The sequence below is a fragment of the Somniosus microcephalus genome, chromosome 23 (assembly GCF_052327205.1).
Source record: "Somniosus microcephalus isolate GS21.2 chromosome 23, FLI_Smic_1.0, whole genome shotgun sequence".
Taxonomy (NCBI): domain Eukaryota; kingdom Metazoa; phylum Chordata; class Chondrichthyes; order Squaliformes; family Somniosidae; genus Somniosus; species Somniosus microcephalus.
This window is the reverse complement of record NC_141009.1, coordinates 70302224-70324880: the sequence shown is the minus strand read 5'-3', so window position 1 is coordinate 70324880 and position 22657 is coordinate 70302224. Positions and strand designations below refer to the sequence as shown.

The 22657-nt window shown below is 55.7% G+C and overlaps 2 long non-coding RNA genes across 2 annotated transcripts in view; one reads left to right on the top strand and one right to left on the bottom strand.

The window, feature by feature from the left end:
* Nucleotides 1-22657, top strand: part of LOC147101944 (uncharacterized) — a 395113-nt gene that overhangs the window by 3286 nt on the left and 369170 nt on the right. The window lies entirely within an intron of this gene.
* On the bottom strand, nt 18099-22525 carry LOC147101946 (uncharacterized). Its single transcript, XR_015073396.1, has 3 exons — nt 22443-22525; nt 21939-22002; nt 18099-18532 (listed from the first exon to the last, which is right to left on the bottom strand). It is a non-coding gene; the product is annotated as an uncharacterized LOC147101946 (long non-coding RNA).

Sequence of the window (22657 nt, the reverse complement as noted above, 5' to 3'; positions counted from 1 at the left end):
TCCTCAGCACCGTCGCCATGGCAGCCGCTGGATGACGGCTCGAACCGGAACGGGAACCGTAAGCGCTGACCTTGGAGCTTGACCTTCCCCCCGCCCCGGGTGAGTTCACCAGAGACCGGCTCTGGGGACAGTCTGGTAACCGGCCGCTGTCGCCAAGCTGAGGGTGTTGGATGTGCGGCAGAGGGTTTTACCCCAACACCCGCCCGTCCTGTCTCTTTACAGAAGTTATTCACTCGCTTTGGCAATCGCCAGCTTGCAATAACAAAGCACCCTGACTGTGGTAAAACGTCCCAAGGCACTTCACAGGAGCGATTATCAAACAAAATTCAACAGTGCCGCCATGAAAATCGGGGATATGCCAGAGGCCAGAACTGGAGGCCCCGATATCTCTGGGGTTGTAGGGGCTGGAGGAGGTTACAGAGATAGGGAGGGGTGTAGGGGCTGGAGGAGGTTACAGAGATAGGGAGGGTTGTAGGGGCTGGAGGAGGTTACAGAGATAGGGAGGATTGTGGGGCTGGAGGAGGTTACAGAGATAGGGAGGATTGTGGGGCTGGAGGAGGTTACAGAGATAGGGAGGGGTGTAGGGGCTGGAGGAGGTTACAGAGATGGGGAGGGTTGTAGGGGCTGGAGAAGGTTACAGAGATAGGGAGGGTTGTGGGGCTGGAGGAGGTTACAGAGATAGGGAGGGTTGTGGGGCTGGAGGAGGTTACAGAGATAGGGAGGGTTGTGGGGCTGGAGGAGGTTACAGAGATAGGGAGGGTTGTAGGGGCTGGAGGAGGTTACAGAGATAGGGAGGGTTGTGGGGCTGGAGGAGGTTACAGAGATAGGGAGGGTTGTGGGGCTGGAGGAGGTTACAGAGATAGGGAGGGTTGTGGGGCTGGAGGAGGTTACAGAGATAGGGAGGGTTGTAGGGGCTGGAGGAGGTTACAGAGATAGGGTTGTAGGGGCTGGAGGAGGTTACTGAGATAGGGAGGGTTGTGGGGCTAGAGGAGGTTACAGAGATAGGGAGGGGTGTAGGGGCTGGAGGAGGTTACAGAGATAGAGAGGGGTGTAGGGGCTGGAGGAGGTTACAGAGATAGGGAGGATTGTGGGGCTGGAGCAGGTTACAGAGATAGGGAGGGCTGTAGGGGCTGGAGGAGGTTACAGAGATAGGGAGGGGTGTAGGGGCTGGAGGAGGTTACAGAGATAGGGAGGGTTGTAGGGGGCTGGAGGAGGTTACAGAGATAGGGAGGATTGTGGGTCTGGAGGAGGTTACAGAGATAGGGAGGGGTGTAGGGGCTGGAGGAGGTTACAGAGATAGGGAGGATTGTGGGGCTGGAGGAGGTTACAGAGATAGGGAGGGGTGTAGGGGCTGGAGGAGGTTACAGAGATGGGGAGGGTTGTAGGGGCTGGAGAAGGTTACAGAGATAGGGAGGGTTGTGGGGCTGGAGGAGGTTACAGAGATAGGGAGGGTTGTGGGGCTGGAGGAGGTTACAGAGATAGGGAGGGTTGTGGGGCTGGAGGAGGTTACAGAGATAGGGAGGGTTGTAGGGGCTGGAGGAGGTTACAGAGATAGGGAGGGTTGTAGGGGCTGGAGGAGGTTACAGAGATAGGGAGGGTTGTGGGGCTGGAGGAGGTTACAGAGATAGGGAGGGTTGTGGGGCTGGAGGAGGTTACAGAGATAGGGAGGGTTGTGGGGCTGGAGGAGGTTACAGAGATAGGGAGGGTTGTAGGGGCTGGAGGAGGTTACAGAGATAGGGAGGGTTGTAGGGGCTGGAGGAGGTTACTGAGATAGGGAGGGTTGTGGGGCTAGAGGAGGTTACAGAGATAGAGAGGGGTGTAGGGGCTGGAGGAGGTTACAGAGATAGGGAGGGTTGTGGGGCTGGAGGAGGTTACAGAGATAGGGAGGGTTGTAGGGGGCTGGAGGAGGTTACAGAGATAGGGAGGGTTGCAGGGCTGGAGGAGGTTACAGAGATAGGGAGGGTTGTAGGGCTGGAGGAGGTTACAGAGATAGGGAGGGTTGGGCTGGAGGAGGTTACAGAGATAGGGAGGGTTGTGGGGCTGGTGGAGGTTACAGAGATAGGGAGGGTTGTCGGGGCTGGAGGAGGTTACAGAGACAGGGAGGGTTGTGGGGCTGGAGGAGGTTACAGAGACGGAGGGTTGTGGGGCTGGAGGAGGTTACAGCGATAGGGAGGGTTGTCGGGGCTGGAGGAGTTTAGAGATAGGGAGGGGTGTAGGGGCTGGAGGAGGTTACAGAGATAGGGAGGGTTGTAGGGGCTGGAGGAGGTTACAGAGATAGGGAGGGTTGTAGGCTGGAGGAGGTTACAGAGATAGGGAGGGTTGTGGGGCTGGAGGAGGTTACAGAGATAGGGAGGGTTGTAGGGGGCTGGAGGAGGTTACAGAGATAGGGAGGGTGTAGGGGCTGGAGGAGGTTACAGAGATAGGGAGGGCTGTAGGGGCTGGAGGAGGTTACAGAGATAGGGAGGGCTGTAGGGGCTGGAGGAGGTTACAGAGATAGGGAGGGTGTAGGGGCTGGAGGAGGTTACAGAGATAGGGAGGGCTGTAGGGGCTGGAGGAGGTTACAGAGATAGGGAGGGTTGTAGGGGCTGGAGGAGGTTACAGAGATAGGGAGGGTTGTAGGGGCTGGAGGAGGTTACAGAGATAGGGAGGGTTCTAGGGGCTGGAGGAGGTTACAGAGATGGGGAGGGTTGTAGAGGCTGGAGGAGGTTACAGAGATAGGGAGGGCTGGAGGAGGTTACAGAGATAGGGAGGGGTGTAGGGGCTGGAGGAGGTTACAGAGATACGGAGGGTTGTAGGGGCTGGAGGAGGTTACAGAGATAGGGAGGGTTGTGGGGCTGAAGTAGGTTACAGAGATAGGGAGGGGTGTAGGGGCTGGAGGAGGTTACAGAGATAGGGAGGGTTGTAGGAGCTGGAGGAGGTTACAGAGATAGGGAGGGTTGTAGGGGCTGGAGAAGGTTACAGCGATAGGGAGGGGTGTAGGGGCTGGAGGAGGTTACACACATAGGGAGGGGTGTTGGGGCTGGAGGAGGTTACAGAGACGGAGGATTGTGGGGCTGGAGGAGGTTACAGAGACAGGGAGGGTTGTGGGGCTGGAGGAGGTTACAGAGATAGGGAGGGTTGTGGGGCTGGAGGAGGTTACAGAGATAGGGAGGGTTGTGGGGCTCGTGGAGGTTACAGAGATAGGGAGGGTTGTAGGGGCTGGAGGAGGTTACAGAGACAGGGAGGGTTGTGGGGCTGGAGGAGGTTACAGAGACAGGGAGGGTTGTCGGGGCTGGAGGAGGTTACAGCGATAGGGAGGGTTGTCGGGGCTGGAGGAGTTTACAGAGATAGGGAGGGGTGTAGGGGCTGGAGGAGGTTACAGAGATAGGGAGGGGTGTAGGGGCTGGAGGAGGTTACAGAGATGGAGGGTTGTAGGGGCTGGAGGAGGTTACAGAGATAGGGAGGGGTGTAGGGGCTGGAGGAGGTTACAGAGATAGGGAGGGTTGTAGGGGCTGGAGGAGGTTACAGAGATAGGGAGGGGTGTAGGGGCTGGAGGAGGTTACAGAGATAGGGAGGGCTGTAGGGGCTGGAGGAGGTTACAGAGATAGGGAGGTGTGTCGGGGCTGGAGGAGGTTACAGAGATAGGGAGGGTTGTAGGGGCTGGAGGAGGTGATAGGGAGGGCTGTAGGGGCTGGAGGAGGTTACAGAGATAGGGAGGGGTGTAGGGGCTGGAGGAGGTTACAGAGATAGGGAGGGTTGTAGGGGCTGGAGGAGGTGATAGGGGGGGCTGGAGGAGGTTACAGAGATAGGGAGGGGTGTAGGGGCTGGAGGAGGTTACAGAGATAGGGAGGGGTGTAGGGGCTGGAGGAGGTTACAGAGATAGGGAGGGTTAGAGTCATAGAGTTTTACAGCGCAGAAAGAGGCCCTTCGGCCCATCGTGTCTGTGCCGTCCATCAATCCCTGTCCAGTCTAATCCCATTTTCCAGCATTTGGTCCATAGCCTTGTATGCAATTGCATTTCAAGTGCCCATCCAAATGCTTCTTGAATGTTGTGAGGGTTCCTGCCTCTACCACCCTTTCAGGCAGTGAGTTCCAGCTTCCAACCACCCTCTGGGTGAAAAAGTTCCTCCTCAAATCCCCTCTAAATCTCCTGCCCCTTACCCTGAATCTATGCCCCCTTGTTATTGACCCCCCTACTAAGGGGAAAAGTTCCTCTTTATCTACCCTATCTATGCCCCTCATCATTTTGTACACCTCAATCAGGTCCCCCCTCAGCCTCCTTTGCTCCAAGGAAAACAACCCCAGCCTGTTTAGTCTTTCTTCATAGCTGAGGCGCTCCATCCCAGGTAACATCCTGGTGAATCTTCTCTGCACCCTCTCCAAAGCAATCACATCCTTCCTATAGTGAGGCGACCAGAACTGCACACAGTACTCCAGCTGTGGCCTCACCAGCGTTTTGTACAGCTCCATCATAACCTCCCTGCTCTTATATTCTATGCCTCTGCTAATGAAGGCAAGTATCCCATATGCCTTTTTAACCACCTTATCTACCTGTTCCGCTGCCTTCAGAGATCTATGTACATGTACACCAAGGTCCCTCTGACCCTCTACTTCCTAGGGTCCTACCACTCATTGTGTATTCCCTTGCCTTATTTGTCCGTCCAAAATGCATCACCTCGCACTTTTCTGGGTTAAATTCCATTTGCCACTTTTCCGCCCATCTGACCAACCCGTTAATATCGTCCTGTAGCCTGAGGCTTTCCTCCTCGCAATTTACCACCCCACCAATTTCGTGTCATCCGCGAACTTACTGATCATACCCTTTACATTCTCATCCAAATCATTAATGTAGATCACAAACAGCAAGGGACCCAGCACCGATCCCTGAGGTACCCCACTGGACACAGGCTTCCAGTCACAAAAGCAACCTTCGACAATCACCCTCTGCCTCCTGCCACTCAGCCAGTTTAGGATCCAACGCGCCAAGGCCCCCTGGATCCCATGGGCTCTTACCTTCTTGACCAGTCTCCTATGCGGGACTTTGTCAAAAGCTTTACTGAAGTCCGTGTAAACCACATCCACAGCATTTCCCTCATCCACACACCTAGTCACCCCCTCGAAAAATTCAATCAGATTGGTCAGACATGATTTACCCTTGACAAAGCTATGCTGACTATCCCCGATTAATCCTTGCCTCTCCAAGTGGAGACTAATTTTGTCCCTCAGAATTTTTTCCAATAATTTCCCTACCACAGATGTTAGGCTCACTGGCCTGTAATTCCCTGGTTTATCCCTGCTACCCTTCTTGAATAATGGTACTACGTTAGCTGTTCGCCAGTCCTCTGGTACATCCCCTGTGGCCAGAGAGGTTCTGAAAATTTGTGTCAGAGCCCCTGCAATCTCCTCCTGTTGTAGGGGCTGGAGGAGGTTACAGAGATAGGGACGGTTGTGGGGCTGGAGGAGGTTACAGAGATAGGGAGGGGTGTAGGGGCTGGAGGAGGTTACAGAGATAGGGAGGGTTGTAGGGGCTGGAGGAGGTTACAGAGATAGGGAGGGTTGTAGGGGCTGGAGGAGGTTACAGAGATAGGGAGGGTTGTGGGGCTGGAGGAGGTTACAGAGATAGGGAGGGTTGTAGGGGGCTGGAGGAGGTTACAGAGATAGGGAGGGTTGCAGGGCTGGAGGAGGTTACAGAGATAGGGAGGGTTGTGGGGCTGGTGGAGGTTACAGAGATAGGGAGGGGTGTAGGGGCTGGAGGAGGTTACAGAGATAGGGAGGGTTGTAGGGGCTGGAGGAGGTTACAGAGACAGGGAGGGTTGTGGGGCTGGAGGATGTTACAGAGACGGAGGGTTGTGGGGCTGGAGGAGGTTACAGCGATAGGGAGGGTTGTCGGGGCTGGAGGAGTTTAGAGATAGGGAGGATTGTGGGGCTGGAGGAGGTTACAGAGATAGGGAGGGGTGTAGGGGCTGGAGGAGGTTACAAAGATAGGGAGGGTTGTGGGGCTAGAGGAGGTTACAGAGATAGGGAGGGGTGTAGGGGCTGGAGGAGGTTACAGAGATAGGGAGGGTTGTAGGGGCTGGAGGAGGTTACAGAGATAGGGAGGGTTGTAGGCTGGGGGAGGTTACAGAGATAGGGAGGGTTGTGGGGCTGGAGGAGGTTACAGAGATAGGGAGGGTTGTAGGGGCTGGAGGAGGTTGCAGAGATAGGGAGGGTTGTAGAGGCTGGAGGAGGTTACAGAGATAGGGAGGGCTGGAGGAGGTTACAGAGATAGGGAGGGGTGTAGGGGCTGGAGGAGGTTACAGAGATAGGGAGGGTTGTAGGAGCTGGAGGAGGTTACAGAGATAGGGAGGGTTGTAGGGGCTGGAGAAGGTTACAGCGATAGGGAGGGGTGTAGGGGCTGGAGGAGGTTACAGAGATAGGGAGGGTTGTGGGGCTGGAGGAGGTTACCGAGATAGGGAGGGTTGTAGGTGCTGGAGGAGGTTACAGAGATAGGGAGGGTTGTGGGGCTGGAGGAGGTTACAGAGATAGGGAGGGGTGTAGGGGCTGGAGATGGTTACAGAGATAGTGAGGGGTGTAGGGGCTGGTGGAGGTTACAGAGATAGGGAGGGCTGTAGGGGCTGGAGGAGGTTACAGAGATAGGGAGGGGTGTAGGGGCTGGTGGAGGTTACAGAGATAGGGAGGGTTGTAGGAGCTGGAGGAGGTTACACAGATAGGGAGGGTTGTAGGGGCTGGAGGAGGTTACAGAGATACGGAGGGCTGTAGGGGCTGGAGGAGGTTACAGAGATAGGGTTGTAGTGGCTGGAGGAGGTTACAGAGATAGGGAGGGGTGTAGGGGCTGGAGGAGGTTACAGAGATAGGGAGGGTTGTGGGGCTGGAGGAGGTTACCGAGATAGGGAGGGTTGTAGGTGCTGGAGGAGGTTACAGAGATAGGGAGGGTTGTGGGGCTAGAGGAGGTTACAGAGATAGGGAGGGGTGTAGGGGCTGGAGGAGGTTACAGAGATAGGGAGGGTTGTAGGGGCTGGAGGAGGTTACAGAGATAGGGAGGGTTGTAGGCTGGGGGAGGTTACAGAGATAGGGAGGGTTGTGGGGCTGGAGGAGGTTACAGAGATAGGGAGGGTTGTAGGGGGCTGGAGGAGGTTACAGAGGTAGGGAGGGTTGTAGGGGCTGGAGGAGGTTACAGAGATAGGGAGGGTTGTAGGGGCTGGAGGAGGTTGCAGAGATAGGGAGGGTTGTAGAGGCTGGAGGAGGTTACAGAGATAGGGAGGGCTGGAGGAGGTTACAGAGATAGGGAGGGGTGTAGGGGCTGGAGGAGGTTACAGAGATAGGGAGGGTTGTAGGAGCTGGATGAGGTTACAGAGATAGGGAGGGTTGTAGGGGCTGGAGAAGGTTACAGCGATAGGGAGGGGTGTAGGGGCTGGAGGAGGTTACAGAGATAGGGAGGGTTGTGGGGCTGGAGGAGGTTACCGAGATAGGGAGGGTTGTAGGTGCTGGAGGAGGTTACAGAGATAGGGAGGGTTGTGGGGCTGGAGGAGGTTACAGAGATAGGGAGGGGTGTAGGGGCTGGAGATGGTTACAGAGATAGTGAGGGGTGTAGGGGCTGGTGGAGGTTACAGAGATAGGGAGGGCTGTAGGGGCTGGAGGAGGTTACAGAGATAGGGAGGGGTGTAGGGGCTGGTGGAGGTTACAGAGATAGGGAGGGTTGTAGGAGCTGGAGGAGGTTACACAGATAGGGAGGGTTGTAGGGGCTGGAGGAGGTTACAGAGATACGGAGGGCTGTAGGGGCTGGAGGAGGTTACAGAGATAGGGTTGTAGTGGCTGGAGGAGGTTACAGAGATAGGGAGGGTTGTAGGGGCTGGAGGAGGTTACAGAGATAGGGAGGGTTGTGGGGCTGGAGGAGGTTACAGAGATAGGGAGGGTTCTAGGGGCTGGAGGAGGTTACAGAGATAGGGAGGGTTGTAGGGGCTGGAGGAGGTTACAGAGATAGGGAGGGCTGGAGGAGGTTACAGAGATAGGGAGGGGTGTAGGGGCTGGAGGAGGTTACAGAGATACGGAGGGTTGTAGGTGCTGGAGGAGGTTACAGAGATAGGGAGGGTTGTGGGGCTGGAGGAGGTTACAGCGATAGGGAGGGTTGTCGGGCTGGAGGAGGTTACAGAGATAGGGAGGGTTGTGGGGCTGGAGGAGGTTACAGAGACAGGGAGGGTTGTGGGGCTGGAGGAGATTAAAGAGACAGGGAGGGTTGTGGGGCTGGAGGAGTTTACAGAGATAGGGAGGGTTGTGGGGCTGGAGGTGGTTACAGAGACAGGGAGGGTTGTTGGGCTGGAGGAGATTACAGAGACAGGGAGGGTTGTCGGGGCTGGAGGAGGTTACAGAGATAGGGAGGGTTGTGGGGGCTGGAGGAGGTTACAGAGATAGGGAGGGTTGTAGGGGCTGGAGGAGGTTACAGAGACGAGGGTTGTGGGGCTGGCGGAGGTTACAGAGATAGGCAGGGTTGTGGGGCTGGAGGAGGTTTCAGAGACAGGGAGGGTTGTGGGGCTGGAGGAGGTTACAGAGACAGGGAGGGTTGTGGGGCTGGAGGAGGTTACAGAGATCTCGAGGGCTGTAGGGCTGTAGGAGGTTACAGAGATAGGGAGGGTTATAGGGGCTGGAGGAGGTTACAGAGATAGGGAGGGTTGTAGGGGCTGGAGGAGGTTACAGAGATAGGGAGGGTTGTGGGGCTGGAGGAGGTTACAGAGATCTCGAGGGCTGTAGGGCTGGAGGAGGTTACAGAGATAGGGAGGGGTGTAGGGGCTGGAGGAGGTTACAGAGATAGGGAGGGTTGTGGGGCTGGAGGAGGTTACAGAGATAGGGAGGGGTGTAGGGGCTGGAGGAGGTTACAGAGATAGGGAGGGTTGTGGGGCTGGAGGAGGTTCCAGAGATAGGGAGCGGTGTAGGGGCTGGAGGAGGTTACAGAGATAGGGAGGGTTGTGGGGCTGGAGGAGGTTACAGAGATCTCGAGGGTTGTGGGGCTGGAGGAGGTTACAGATATAGGGAGGGTTGTGGGGCTGGTGGAGGTTACAGGGATAGGGAGGGTTGTGGGGCTGGAGGAGGTTACAGAGACAGGGAGGGTTGTAGGGGTTGGAGGAGGTTACATCGATAGGGAGGGTTGTGGGGCTGGAGGAGGTTACAGAGACAGGGAGGGTTGGAGGAGGTTACAGAGATAGGGAGGGTTGTAGGGGCTGGAGGAGGTTACAGAGATAGGGAGGGTTGTAGGCTGGGGGAGGTTACAGAGATAGGGAGGGTTGTGGGGCTGGAGGAGGTTACAGAGATAGGGAGGGTTGTAGGGGGCTGGAGGAGGTTACAGAGGTAGGGAGGGTTGTAGGGGCTGGAGGAGGTTACAGAGATAGGGAGGGTTGTAGGGGCTGGAGGAGGTTGCAGAGATAGGGAGGGTTGTAGAGGCTGGAGGAGGTTACAGAGATAGGGAGGGCTGGAGGAGGTTACAGAGATAGGGAGGGGTGTAGGGGCTGGAGGAGGTTACAGAGATAGGGAGGGTTGTAGGAGCTGGATGAGGTTACAGAGATAGGGAGGGTTGTAGGGGCTGGAGAAGGTTACAGCGATAGGGAGGGGTGTAGGGGCTGGAGGAGGTTACAGAGATAGGGAGGGTTGTGGGGCTGGAGGAGGTTACCGAGATAGGGAGGGTTGTAGGTGCTGGAGGAGGTTACAGAGATAGGGAGGGTTGTGGGGCTGGAGGAGGTTACAGAGATAGGGAGGGGTGTAGGGGCTGGAGATGGTTACAGAGATAGTGAGGGGTGTAGGGGCTGGTGGAGGTTACAGAGATAGGGAGGGCTGTAGGGGCTGGAGGAGGTTACAGAGATAGGGAGGGGTGTAGGGGCTGGTGGAGGTTACAGAGATAGGGAGGGTTGTAGGAGCTGGAGGAGGTTACACAGATAGGGAGGGTTGTAGGGGCTGGAGGAGGTTACAGAGATACGGAGGGCTGTAGGGGCTGGAGGAGGTTACAGAGATAGGGTTGTAGTGGCTGGAGGAGGTTACAGAGATAGGGAGGGTTGTAGGGGCTGGAGGAGGTTACAGAGATAGGGAGGGTTGTGGGGCTGGAGGAGGTTACAGAGATAGGGAGGGTTCTAGGGGCTGGAGGAGGTTACAGAGATAGGGAGGGTTGTAGGGGCTGGAGGAGGTTACAGAGATAGGGAGGGCTGGAGGAGGTTACAGAGATAGGGAGGGGTGTAGGGGCTGGAGGAGGTTACAGAGATACGGAGGGTTGTAGGTGCTGGAGGAGGTTACAGAGATAGGGAGGGTTGTCGGGCTGGAGGAGGTTACAGAGATAGGGAGGGTTGTGGGGCTGGAGGAGGTTACAGAGACAGGGAGGGTTGTGGGGCTGGAGGAGATTAAAGAGACAGGGAGGGTTGTGGGGCTGGAGGAGTTTACAGAGATAGGGAGGGTTGTGGGGCTGGAGGTGGTTACAGAGACAGGGAGGGTTGTTGGGCTGGAGGAGATTACAGAGACAGGGAGGGTTGTCGGGGCTGGAGGAGGTTACAGAGATAGGGAGGGTTGTGGGGGCTGGAGGAGGTTACAGAGATAGGGAGGGTTGTAGGGGCTGGAGGAGGTTACAGAGACGAGGGTTGTGGGGCTGGCGGAGGTTACAGAGATAGGCAGGGTTGTGGGGCTGGAGGAGGTTTCAGAGACAGGGAGGGTTGTGGGGCTGGAGGAGGTTACAGAGACAGGGAGGGTTGTGGGGCTGGAGGAGGTTACAGAGATCTCGAGGGCTGTAGGGCTGTAGGAGGTTACAGAGATAGGGAGGGTTATAGGGGCTGGAGGAGGTTACAGAGATAGGGAGGGTTGTAGGGGCTGGAGGAGGTTACAGAGATAGGGAGGGTTGTGGGGCTGGAGGAGGTTACAGAGATCTCGAGGGCTGTAGGGCTGGAGGAGGTTACAGAGATAGGGAGGGGTGTAGGGGCTGGAGGAGGTTACAGAGATAGGGAGGGTTGTGGGGCTGGAGGAGGTTACAGAGATAGGGAGGGGTGTAGGGGCTGGAGGAGGTTACAGAGATAGGGAGGGTTGTGGGGCTGGAGGAGGTTCCAGAGATAGGGAGGGGTGTAGGGGCTGGAGGAGGTTACAGAGATAGGGAGGGTTGTGGGGCTGGAGGAGGTTACAGAGATCTCGAGGGTTGTGGGGCTGGAGGAGGTTACAGATATAGGGAGGGTTGTGGGGCTGGTGGAGGTTACAGGGATAGGGAGGGTTGTGGGGCTGGAGGAGGTTACAGAGACAGGGAGGGTTGTAGGGGTTGGAGGAGGTTACATCGATAGGGAGGGTTGTGGGGCTGGAGGAGGTTACAGAGACAGGGAGGGTTGGAGGAGGTTACAGAGATAGGGAGGGTTGTCGGGGTTGGAGGAGGTTAGAGAGACAGGGAGGGTTGTGGGGCTGGAGGAGGTTACAGAGATAGGGAGGGTTGTAGGGGCTGGAGGAGGTTACAGAGAAAGGGAGGGTTGTGGGGCTGGAGGAGATTTCAGATAGGGAGGGTTGTAGGGGTTGGAGGAGGTTACAGCGATAGGGAGGGTTGTGGGGCTGGAGGAGGTTACAGCGATAGGGAGGGTTGTAGGGCTGGAGGAGGTTACAGAGATAGGGAGGGTTGTGGGGCTGGAGGAGGTTACAGAGACAGGGAGGGTTGTGGGGCTGGAGGAGATTAAAGAGACAGGGAGGGTTGTGGGGCTGGAGGAGTTTACAGAGATAGGGAGGGTTGTGGGGCTGGAGGTGGTTACAGAGACAGGGAGGGTTGTTGGGCTGGAGGAGATTACAGAGACAGGGAGGGTTGTAGGGGCTGGAGGAGGTTACAGAGATAGGGAGGGTTGTGGGGGCTGGAGGAGGTTACCGAGATAGGGAGGGTTGTAGGGGCTGGAGGAGGTTACAGAGATGAGGGTTGTGGGGCTGGCGGAGGTTACAGAGATAGGCAGGGTTGTGGGACTGGAGGAGGTTTCAGAGACAGGGAGGGTTGTGGGGCTGGAGGAGGTTACAGAGACAGGGAGGGTTGTGGGGCTGGAGGAGGTTACAGAGATCTCGAGGGCTGTAGGGCTGTAGGAGGTTACAGAGATAGGGAGGGTTATAGGGGCTGGAGGAGGTTACAGAGATAGGGAGGGTTGTAGGGGCTGGAGGAGGTTACAGAGATAGGGAGGGTTGTGGGGCTGGAGGAGGTTACAGAGATCTCGAGGGCTGTAGGGCTGGAGGAGGTTACAGAGATAGGGAGGGGTGTAGGGGCTGGAGGGGGTTACAGGGATAGGGAGGGTTGTGGGGCTGGAGGAGGTTACAGAGATAGGGAGGGGTGTAGGGGCTGGAGGAGGTTACAGAGATAGGGAGGGTTGTAGGGGCTGGAGGAGGTTGCAGAGATAGGGAGGGTTGTCGGGGCTGGAGGAGGTTACAGAGATAGGGAGGGTTGTAGGGGCTGGAGGAGGTTACAGAGATCGGGAGGGGTGTCGGGGCTGGAGGAGGTTACAGAGATAGGGAGGGGCGAGGCCCTGGGGGGATTGGAAAACAAGTGTGAGAATTTTAAAATCGAGGCGTTGCCAGACCAGGAGCCAACCAATCTTCCCCCTAATTTGAAAGGGTGTGCGGTCCCTTTAACGGGCTGCGTGGGCCATTCAAACTTTGGCGCGTCACCCTGGAAAAGCCGGTCCCGCTCAGACGTGCGGCCGTGCAGCTTGAAGGAAACATTGGAGCCAACATAGGTTAGCAAGCACAGGGGTGATGGGTGAATGGGACCTGGTGCGAGTTGCGACATGGGCAGCTGAGTTTTAGTCCAGGTGAAGTTTATTGAAGGTGGAGGATCGGAGGCCAGAACTTACTTGGATACAATAATAAGACTATAATTTCTGTAGCGCCTTTCACGACCACTGGACGTCTCAAAGCGCTTTACAGCCAATGAAGTACTTTTGAAGTGTAGTCACTGTTGTAACATTGGAAACACGGCAGCCAATTTGCGCACAGCAACGTGATAATCAGCAGATAATCTGTTTTCGTTACGTGGATTGGGAGATAAATACTGGCCGGGACACCGGGGAGAATTCCCCTGCGCTTCTTTGAAATAGTGGCCGTGGGATCTTTTACATTCACCTGAGAGAGCAGACGGGGCCTCGGTTTAACGTCACATCCGAAATGCCTTCAAAGTGACATTTGCATACCAGACAGCAACGTGTATCCTCTCCACCATGTGTGAAAGGAGCTAGCAGGTTCTCCAATGTCAGTGACTCTGGGAGATATCTGTTGCAGGCTCAGGCGCTGTGGACAAGTACACACTGGCAATCCATACAAACCAGGAAGGCCCCAGCTTCCACTCTGGCTAACACCGAGTTAGCTGATCTGAGTGAGGGCCGTAGGTCGGGAGACTGCAATTCATAACATTGTAGAACAGTACAGCACAGGATGAGGCCATTCGGCCCGTCGAGTCTGCGCCGGCTCTTTCGAAGAGCAATCCAGTCAGTCCCACTCCCCCGCTCTTTCCCCATGTCCCTGCAATTTGTTCTCCTTCAAGTCTTGATCCAATTCCATTTTCAAGGCTACTATTGAATCTGTGTCCATCAGGCAGTGCATTCCAAATTATAACCACTTGTGTTAAAAAGATTTTTCTCATGTCGCCTCTGGTTCTTTTGCCAATCACTTTAAATCTGTGCCCTCTGGTTATCAACTCCTCAGCCATTGATAACAGTTTCTCTTTATTTTATCTCATTCATGATTTTAAACACCTCTATCAAATCTCCTCTTAGCCTTCTCTGATCTAAGGGGAACAAACCCAGCTTCTATATGAAGAGAAAAAGATTGGTGAAGTCAAGCGTAGGTCCCTTGCAGTCAGAATCAGGGGAATTTATAATGGGGAACAAAGAAATGGCTGACCAATTAAATACATACTTTGGTTCTGTCTTCACAAAGGAGGACACAAATAACCTCCCAGAGATGTCGGGGAACATAGGGTCTAATGAGAGGGAGGAACTGAATGAAATCAGTATTTGTAGGGAAATGGTGTTAGGGAAATTGACGGGATTGAAGGCCGATAAATCCCCAGGGCCTGATAATCTACATCCTAGGGTACTTAAGGAAGTGGCCCTAGAAATAGTAGATGCATTGCTGGTCATCTTCCAAAATTCTATAGACTCTGGAACAGTTCCCATGGATTGGACGGTAGCTAATGTTACCCCGCTATTCAAAAAAGGTGGTAGAGAGAAAACGGGGAATTACAGACCGGTAAGCCGAACATTGGTAGTGGGGAAAATGCTAGAGTCCATTATAAAGGATGTAATAGCAGAGCACTTGGAAAACAGTGACAGGATCGGACAAAGTCAACATGGATTTACAAAAGGTAAATCGTGCTTGACTAATCTACTGGAATTTTTGAGAATGTAACTGGTAGATAAGGGAGAACCAGTGGATGTAGTGTATTTGGACTTTCAGAAGGCTTTCGATAAGGTCCCGCATAAGAGATTAACGTGCAAAGTTAAAGCACATGGGATTGGGGGGCAAGGTATTGACTTGGATAGAGAACTGGTTGGCAGACAGGAAGCAAAGAGTTGGAATAAACGGGTCTTTTTCCGAGTGGCAGGCAGTGACTAGTGGGGTACCGCAGGAATCGGTCCTAGGACCCCAGCTGTTCACAATATATATTAATGACCTAGGCGAGGGAACTAGATGTAATCCAGAAATTCGGGTCCCCACGGGTGAGTACGCGCTGGTTACTCACCCATAGTCCCAACGAAAGTGCCAGTTTCGTGCGTGCACTGCGCGTGCGCGGGAAACCAGAACTTCTGTTCCCCTGAAAGAAGGGGTTCAGAGGTGGAACGCGTGCGCCGGAGAGGCAGCGCGTGCGCATCGAACTTACGGTTTTATTGCCGGTTTCTCCGGGAGGGTAAGTCTTCAGCAGTTACACTTTTTTAAAAAGCAGGTGCAAGGCCCGCTTTTAACAAGGTAAGTGGTGAATTAATTAAAATTAAGACATTTTTTCCACAGGTTTATTATTTTTAAATACTTTAAAGAAAGGTAAGTTGATTTTTTGCCCCATTAGAAAATGTAATTCATTTTTTCAAAATTTTAAATTATTGTTTAAAATAGTTATATTATGTAATTTATAGTTATTTTAAAAATGTGATTTAGAAAAAAAATTATTTGAAGTTTTAGTGATGTTTTGGGGCTTATAGTATTTATAGGTTTGACAGCTCTTCCTGTCAAATTTATGAATGAAGCATTCCCTGCTACCATTGGCTTTCCATGGCCCACGTGATCCCAGGGGATGCTTCGAACTAACTGCGCCCCTGGGATACGTAAGCACTGCGTGCTGGCAATTGGAGGCCCAGGATCGGAATCCCACGCGGGCCCACAGCACAACGGCCAGCGCACTAGGTAAGTGCAGGTCGGGGGCTTGCACCCGCGGGAAGCCCCCGACCTGAATTTCTGGGCCAATATCTCCAAGTTTGCAGACAACACAAAGCTGGGCGTGTGTGCTGTGAGGAGGATGCAGAGAAACTCCAGTATGATTTGGACAGGTTGGGTGATATGGCAGATGCAGTATAATGTGGATAAATGCAAGGTTATCCACTTTGGTGGCAAAAACAGGAAGACAGATTATTATTTGAATGGCAGTAGATTGGGAGAAGGGGAAGTTCAACGAGACCTGGGTGTCCTTGTGCACCAGTCGCTGAAGGTAAGTATGCAGGTGGAGCAGGCGGTTAAGAAGGCAAATGGTATGTTGGCCTTCATAGCGAGAGGATTCGAGTATAGGAGCAAGGATGTCTTGCTGCAGTTGTACAGGGCCTTGGTGAGACCGCACCTTGAGTATTGTGTGCAGTTTTGGTCGCCTTATCTGAGGAAGAATGTTCTTGCCATGGAGGGAGTGCAGCGAAGATTCACCAGACTGATAACTGGGATGGCAGGAGTGACATATGAAGAGAGATTGGGTCGATTGGGCTTGTATTCGTTAGAGTTTAGAAGAATGAGAGGGGATCTCATTGAAACTTATAAAATTCTAACAGGACTAGACAGATTAGATGCAGGAAGGATGTTCCCAATGGCCGGGGAGTCCAGAACCAGGGGTCACAGTCTAAGGATAAGGGGTAAGCCATTTAGGACAGAGATGAGGAATTTCTTCACCCAAAGAGTGGTGAACCTGTGGAATTCTCTATCACAGAAGGCAGTTGAGGCCAATTCATTAAATATATTCAAGAAGGAGTTAGATATATTTCTTAAGGCTAAAGGGATCACGGGATATGGGGAGAAGGCAGGGACAGGGGACTGAATTTGGATGATCAGCCATGATCTCATTAAATGGCGGAACAGGCTCGAGGGGCCGAATGGCCTACTCCTGCTCCTGTCTTCTATGTTTCTCCAGTCTAGCCCTGTAACTGTAATCCCTCATCTCTGGAACCATTCTAGTAAATCTCCTCTGCACCCTCTCCTGATGTGTTGAGCCCAGAATTGGACACAATCCTCCAGCTGGGGCCTCAGTGCCCAGGGTTAGGGAAGATGTGTGGTCTTATTCACTAACCCGTGACCCTTAATGCAAAGTGTGTGCACAGACAGGTGAGTGCTGGATCGGCTTTGGTGCAAGGCTCCCCAGATTGGAGCCCTATCCCTGTCACAATCCACAGATGCGGAATGGCCTTTTGCCTGTGGAGCCCCAGGTACGTGTCAGCACCTTCAGGAGGGGATAATATTGAAAAAGAAGCCTTATTGTACACCCATGTGGTCCTTCCATATCTCCACCCCTGTAGTGTTGTTGATATAATTAAGATAGAAAGGTTCATCCACAAGTCCTGTCACTTTATTAAACAAAGAGATATGTTGCTGGAAGGGTATTTTAACCCCTTGTGGACCAACTTTGTCTTCCTTTAGTCTCTGCCTCAATTGTCCGCTGGTTCACTCCGTGACTTTTGGGACTGACCTCGCCAGCAGAGGAGCAGCCTAGCAATTATTGCAGGTGCGATGGGTCAATTATTAGTGGCACCCTCCCAAAAAGGAAGGTGCTAGAAGCATGTTGGGTGCGAGTTGCTGTAAGCCAGTGACACCTCCCTCTATCCTATCTGAAATGGGGCTTCAGTGTATTAATCAAGCTGCATATAAATCCAGCTATCAATTTTAGCCTGTGTGCAGGCGTTGGGCAGTGTAGAATATGCCGTGTCTGCGGCAGGGGGATGTGGTGGGCAGGCAACGTGGCCCCCCAGTGGTTGATAATGCAATTGGCAGGCAAGCTGTCGAAATCCCTTATCCGTATCACAAGCGGGTGCGCTTACTGCACCAACTTGCATTTATATAGCGCCTTTACCATAGTAAAACATCCCAAAGCGCTTCACAGGAGTGTTACCAGACACAATGTGACACCGAGTCACGTAAGGAGATATTACAACAGGTGACCAAAAGCTTGATCAAAGAGGTAGGGTTAAAGGAGAGGTTTAGGGAGGGAATTCCAGAGCTCGGGGCCCAGGCAGCTGAAGGCACGGCCGCCAAAGGTGGAGCGATTAAAATCAGGGATACGCAAGAGGCCAGAATTAGAGGAGCGCAGAGATCTTGGAGGGTTGTACAAGTGGAGGGGATTTCAGAGGTAGGGAGGGGCATGACCGTTGACTGATTTGAAAAGGGCAAGAATTTTTTAATTTTTTTTGATAAAGAGACTTAACCGGGAGCCAATGTAGGCCAGCGAGCACAGAGGTGCTGGGTGAACGGGACTTGGTGCGAGTTAGGACACGGGCAGCAGAGTTTGGAATGAGCTCATGTTTACAGAGGGTGGAAGGTGTGAGGGCCGCCAGGAATGTGTTGGAATAGCCGAGTCTGGCGGTAACAATGGCATGGACAGCCGACAGGAGCGCCGAGAGACTGGCTGGTGACGACTAAAGCGGGGCAAATATCAGGCCGAGCCCAAACCGGCTGCTCACCATTCAAGTTAAAGGGAGTGACAGACAGAAACCAACTCCCCTGGTGGTGAATCCGGAAGCCCAAGTGCAGCCGGAACAGCGAGCAGTCTGAAGGGACAAGACCCGGCCCGACCCGGTTAGAAAGGCTTAAACTGGAGGCTGCAGAGGAGGCCCGGGGAAAGGAGAAAGTCAATCACAATTTGTTTTATTTTCACTGCAGTAGAATTTTGTACAAACGACAGCTTCAGGTCAGCAGCAGTGCAGTTTATTGATTTTGCTGCAACTGAAAAGGAGATAGTACAATGGAGATGCTTCCGGCCTCGGTGCACTTTGACCTTTCCCCTGCAGTTTCTCGAGAAACCCGTTCAAAAAACATCACGTACGCCCAAATACATGGGCACCAACACAGCAAAGGCATTTCAAATCGATGCACCTGCTGAGAACACTGGGAAATACAAACGAAACAGGCTCCGAATGCCCCTCTCTGGGGAACCCGGGCTGCCACACGCAGGAGTTTAACCCGCTCACCGCGGGCACATGGCATGGCGGCCGCCATCCACGGGTAACGTGACGCCAGTGATGAAGGAGGCTGCGTCAGAGGCCAGGAAGGCGATGGCTTGAGCCACTTCATCCACCTGCCCGGGGCGCCCCAAGGCGTGGGTCACCTTGCATTTATTCAGGAACTGAAAGGAAAAAAGGTAAGTGGTCAGAACTGGCACCCCGACCGCTCGCTGCAAATCCCCCCCCACAACCCCGACCGCTCGCCGCAAACCCCCCGCTACAACCCCGACCGCTCGCTGCAAACCCCCCCCAACCCCGACCGCTCGCTGCAAACCCCCCCCCCCGACAACCCCGACCGCTCGCTGCAAACCCCCCCCCACAAACCCGACCGCTCGCTGCAAACCCCCCGCTACAACCCCGACCGCTCGCTGCAAACCCCCCCCCCACAACCCCGACCGCTCGCTGCAAACCCCCCCCTACAACCCCGACCGCTCGCTGCAAACCCCCCCCCACAACCCCGACCGCTCGCTGCAAACCCCCCCTACAACCCCGACCGCTCGCTGCAAACCCCCCCCTACAACCCCGACCGCTCGCTGCAAACCCCCCCCACAACCCCGACCACTCGCTGCAAACCCCCCCCACAACCCCGACCGCTCGCTGCAAACCCCCCCCTACAACTCCGACCGATCGCTGCAAACCCCCCCCCACAACCCCGACCACTCGCTGCAAACCCCCCCCTACAACCCCGACCGCTCGCTGCAAACCCCCCCCACAACCCCGACCGCTCGCTGCAAACCCCCTCCTACAACCCCGACCGCTCGCTGCAAACCCCCCCCCACAACCCCGACCGCTCGCTGCAAACCCCCCCTACAACCCCGACCGCTCGCTGCAAACCCCCCCCACAACCCCGACCGCTCGCTGCAAACCCCCCCCACAACCCCGACCGCTCGCTGCAAACCCCCCCCACAACCCCGACCGCTCGCTGCAAACCCCCCCCACAACCCCGACCGCTCGCTGCAAACCCCCCCTACAACACCGACCGCTCGCTGCAAACCCCCCCCCACAACCCCGACCACTCGCTGCAAACCCCCCCTACAACACCGACCGCTCGCTGCAAACCCCCCCCACAACCCCGACCGCTCGCTGCAAACCCCCCCCACAACACCGACCGCTCGCTGCAAACCCCCCCCCACAACCCCGACCGCTCGCTGCAAACCCCCCCCCACAACCCCGACCGCTCGCTGCAAACCCCCCCTACAACCCCGACCGCTCGCTGCAAACCCCCCCCTACAACCCCGACCACTCGCTGCAAACCCCCCCCCACAACCCCGACCGCTCGCTGCAAACCCCCCCCCACAACCCCGACCGCTCGCTGCAAACCCCCCCCCACAACCCCGACCGCTCGCTGCAAACCCCCCCCACAACCCCGACCGCTCGCTGCAAACCCCCCCTACAACCCCGACCACTCGCTGCAAACCCCCCCCTACAACCCCGACCGCTCGCTGCAAACCCCCCCCCACAACCCCGACCGCTCGCTGCAAACCCCCCCCTACAACCCCGACCGCTCGCTGCAAACCCCCCCCGACAACCCCGACCGCTCGCTGCAAACCCCCCCCCACAACCCCGACCGCTCGCTGCAAACCCCCCCACAACCCCGACCGCTCGCTGCAAACCCCCCCCACAACCCCGACCGCTCGCTGCAAACCCCCCCCCACAACCCCGACCGCTCGCTGCAAACCCCCCCTACAACCCCGGACCGCTCGCTGCAAACCCCCCCCCACCGCTCGCTGCAAAACCCCCCCCCCCACAACCCCGACCACTCGCTGCAAACCCCCCCCCCACAACCCCGACCACTCGCTGCAAAACCCCCCCCCACAAACCCCGACCGCTCGCTGCAAAACCCCCCCCCTACAACCCCGACCGCTCGCTGCAAACCCCCCCCCCACAACCCCCGACCGCTCGCTGCCAAACCCCCCCCCACAACCCCGACCGCTCGCTGCAAACCCCCCCACAACCCCGACCGCTCGCTGCAAAACCCCCCCCTACAAACCCCGACCGCTCGCTGCAAACCCCCCCCTGCAACCCCGACCGCTCGCTGCAAACCCCCCCCACAACCCCGACCACTCGCTGCAAAACCCCCCCCCCACAACCCCCGACCGCTCGCTGCAAACCCCCCCCATTCCTGCCCCCCCACTGCAAACCCCCCTCACCAACCCTGCACCCCCCCACTGCAAACCCCCCCACTGCAAACCCCCCTCCCCAACCCTGCAAAACCCCCCCACCTGCAAAACCCCCTCCCCATCCCTGCAAAACCCCCCACTGCAAAACCCCCTCCCCATCCCTGCAAAACCCCCCACTGCAAAACCCCCTCCCCATCCCTGCAAACCCCCCCACTGCAAACCCCCTCACCAACCCTGCACCCCCCACTGCAAACCCCCCCCACTGCAAACCCCCTCCCCCAACCCTGCACACCCCCACTGCAAACCCCCCCACTGCAAACCCCCTCCCCAACCCTGCACCCCCCACTGCAAACCCCCCACCTGCAAAACCCCCTCCCCATCCCTGCAAAACCCCCCCACTGCAAACTCCCTCCCCATCCCTGCAAAACCCCCCACTGCAAACCCCCTCCCCATCCCTGCAAACCCCCCCACTGCAAACCCCCTCCCCATCCCTGCAAACCCCCCCACTGCAAACCCCCTCCCCATCCCTGCAAACCCCCCCACTGCAAACCCCCTCCCCATCCCTGCAAAACCCCCCCACTGCAAATCCCTCCCCATCCCTGCAAACCCCCCCACTGCAAACCCCCTCCCCATCCCTGCAAACCCCCCCACTGCAAAACCCCCTCCCCCATCCCTGCAAACCCCCCCCACTGCAAACCCCCCTCCCCATCCCTGCAAACCCCCCCACTGCAAACCCCCTCCCCAACCCTGCAAACCCCCCCCACTGCAAACCCCCTCCCCAACCCTGCAAAACCCCCCCACTGCAAAACCCCCTCCCCATCCCTGTTCCTAAGTTACGAGGAGAGATTACACAAATTAGGGTTGTAGTCCCCTAGAATTTTGAAGGTTAAGGGGTGATCTGACCGAAGATTTCAGGATATTAAGGGGGACAGATAGGGTAGAGAGAGAAAACTATTTCTGCTGGTTGGGGATTCTAGGACTAAAAAATTCGAGCCAGACCTTTCAGGAATGAAATTAGGAACCAACTTCTACACACAAAGGGTGGTAGAAGTTTTGGAACTCTCTTCAGCCCAACGGCAATTGATGCTGGATCAATTGTTAATTTTAAATCGGAGATTGATAGCTTTTTGTTAACCAAAGGTATTAAGGGATATGGGCCAAAGGCTATGAAGTTAGGTCACAGATAAGCCATGATCTCATTGACTGGCGGAACAGGCTCAATGGCCCTCCTCCTGTTCCTATGCTCCCTCCACTGCAACCCCACTCTCCGTCCCCACCCCACCCACTGCAACCGATTGGGACGCTCGATTACAGAGGGAGATCCAACTACAGCTGAGTGCGACAGTGAGGGCTCACTGAGTTTTGCAGCTCAGGCCGGACACTCCTGTGACACCAGTCAATAACTTACCTCAGTGTAATCCCCCTCATTCAGGCCAGCTCGCTTGTGGATGTCTGTGACGATCACTCCAGGGCTAGAAAGGAAGAGGAGAGTTAGACGCACACAGCACCCCACCCCACAGTGCTGAAGCTGAGGCTCAGATCAGGAGGTTGCACTGTGGCCCTGAGCGGGAGCAGCAGGAGGCAGTGGTATAATTGGGTAGGGTGGGAAATGTTAACTAGTGCTTCCTGTTCAGAAGTCTACATACGTGGAGGTCAGAGGCTCGGGTGCGATTTCCCCTACAGTCAAACAGCCTCAGCACTCGCTGTCCCAAGATCATACACGAGAAGAGGCAGATGGGCAAGGTACAGCACTGGAGGGCACGAACACTCCGGATACCCCAGCCTGCAGCAGCACCTTCAGAGGACGAGAGGGGAAAGCGACCGAGAGAAAGTGTTGATCTAAGCTGGAGAGGATGCGTTAATCCCGAACAGAATGGAAACGGCAAGGGAACGGCCAGCTCCATTACTCCACCTCACAGCATTCACTCGAACATTCTTGGGGGCCAGGTCTGCGGGGGGAGAAGCAGAGTGTTACACTGGGGCCTCCCTTTACTCCCAATGGCACCGCCGCTCTCTGAATAACTTCATTCCAAAACCATCCTGTGTGTCTGGGCTTCGATGTCGCATCTCCCAACTACTGACCCAGGATCCAGAGACCGGTTGTGGAGGGGCGGTGGAAAGACCCAG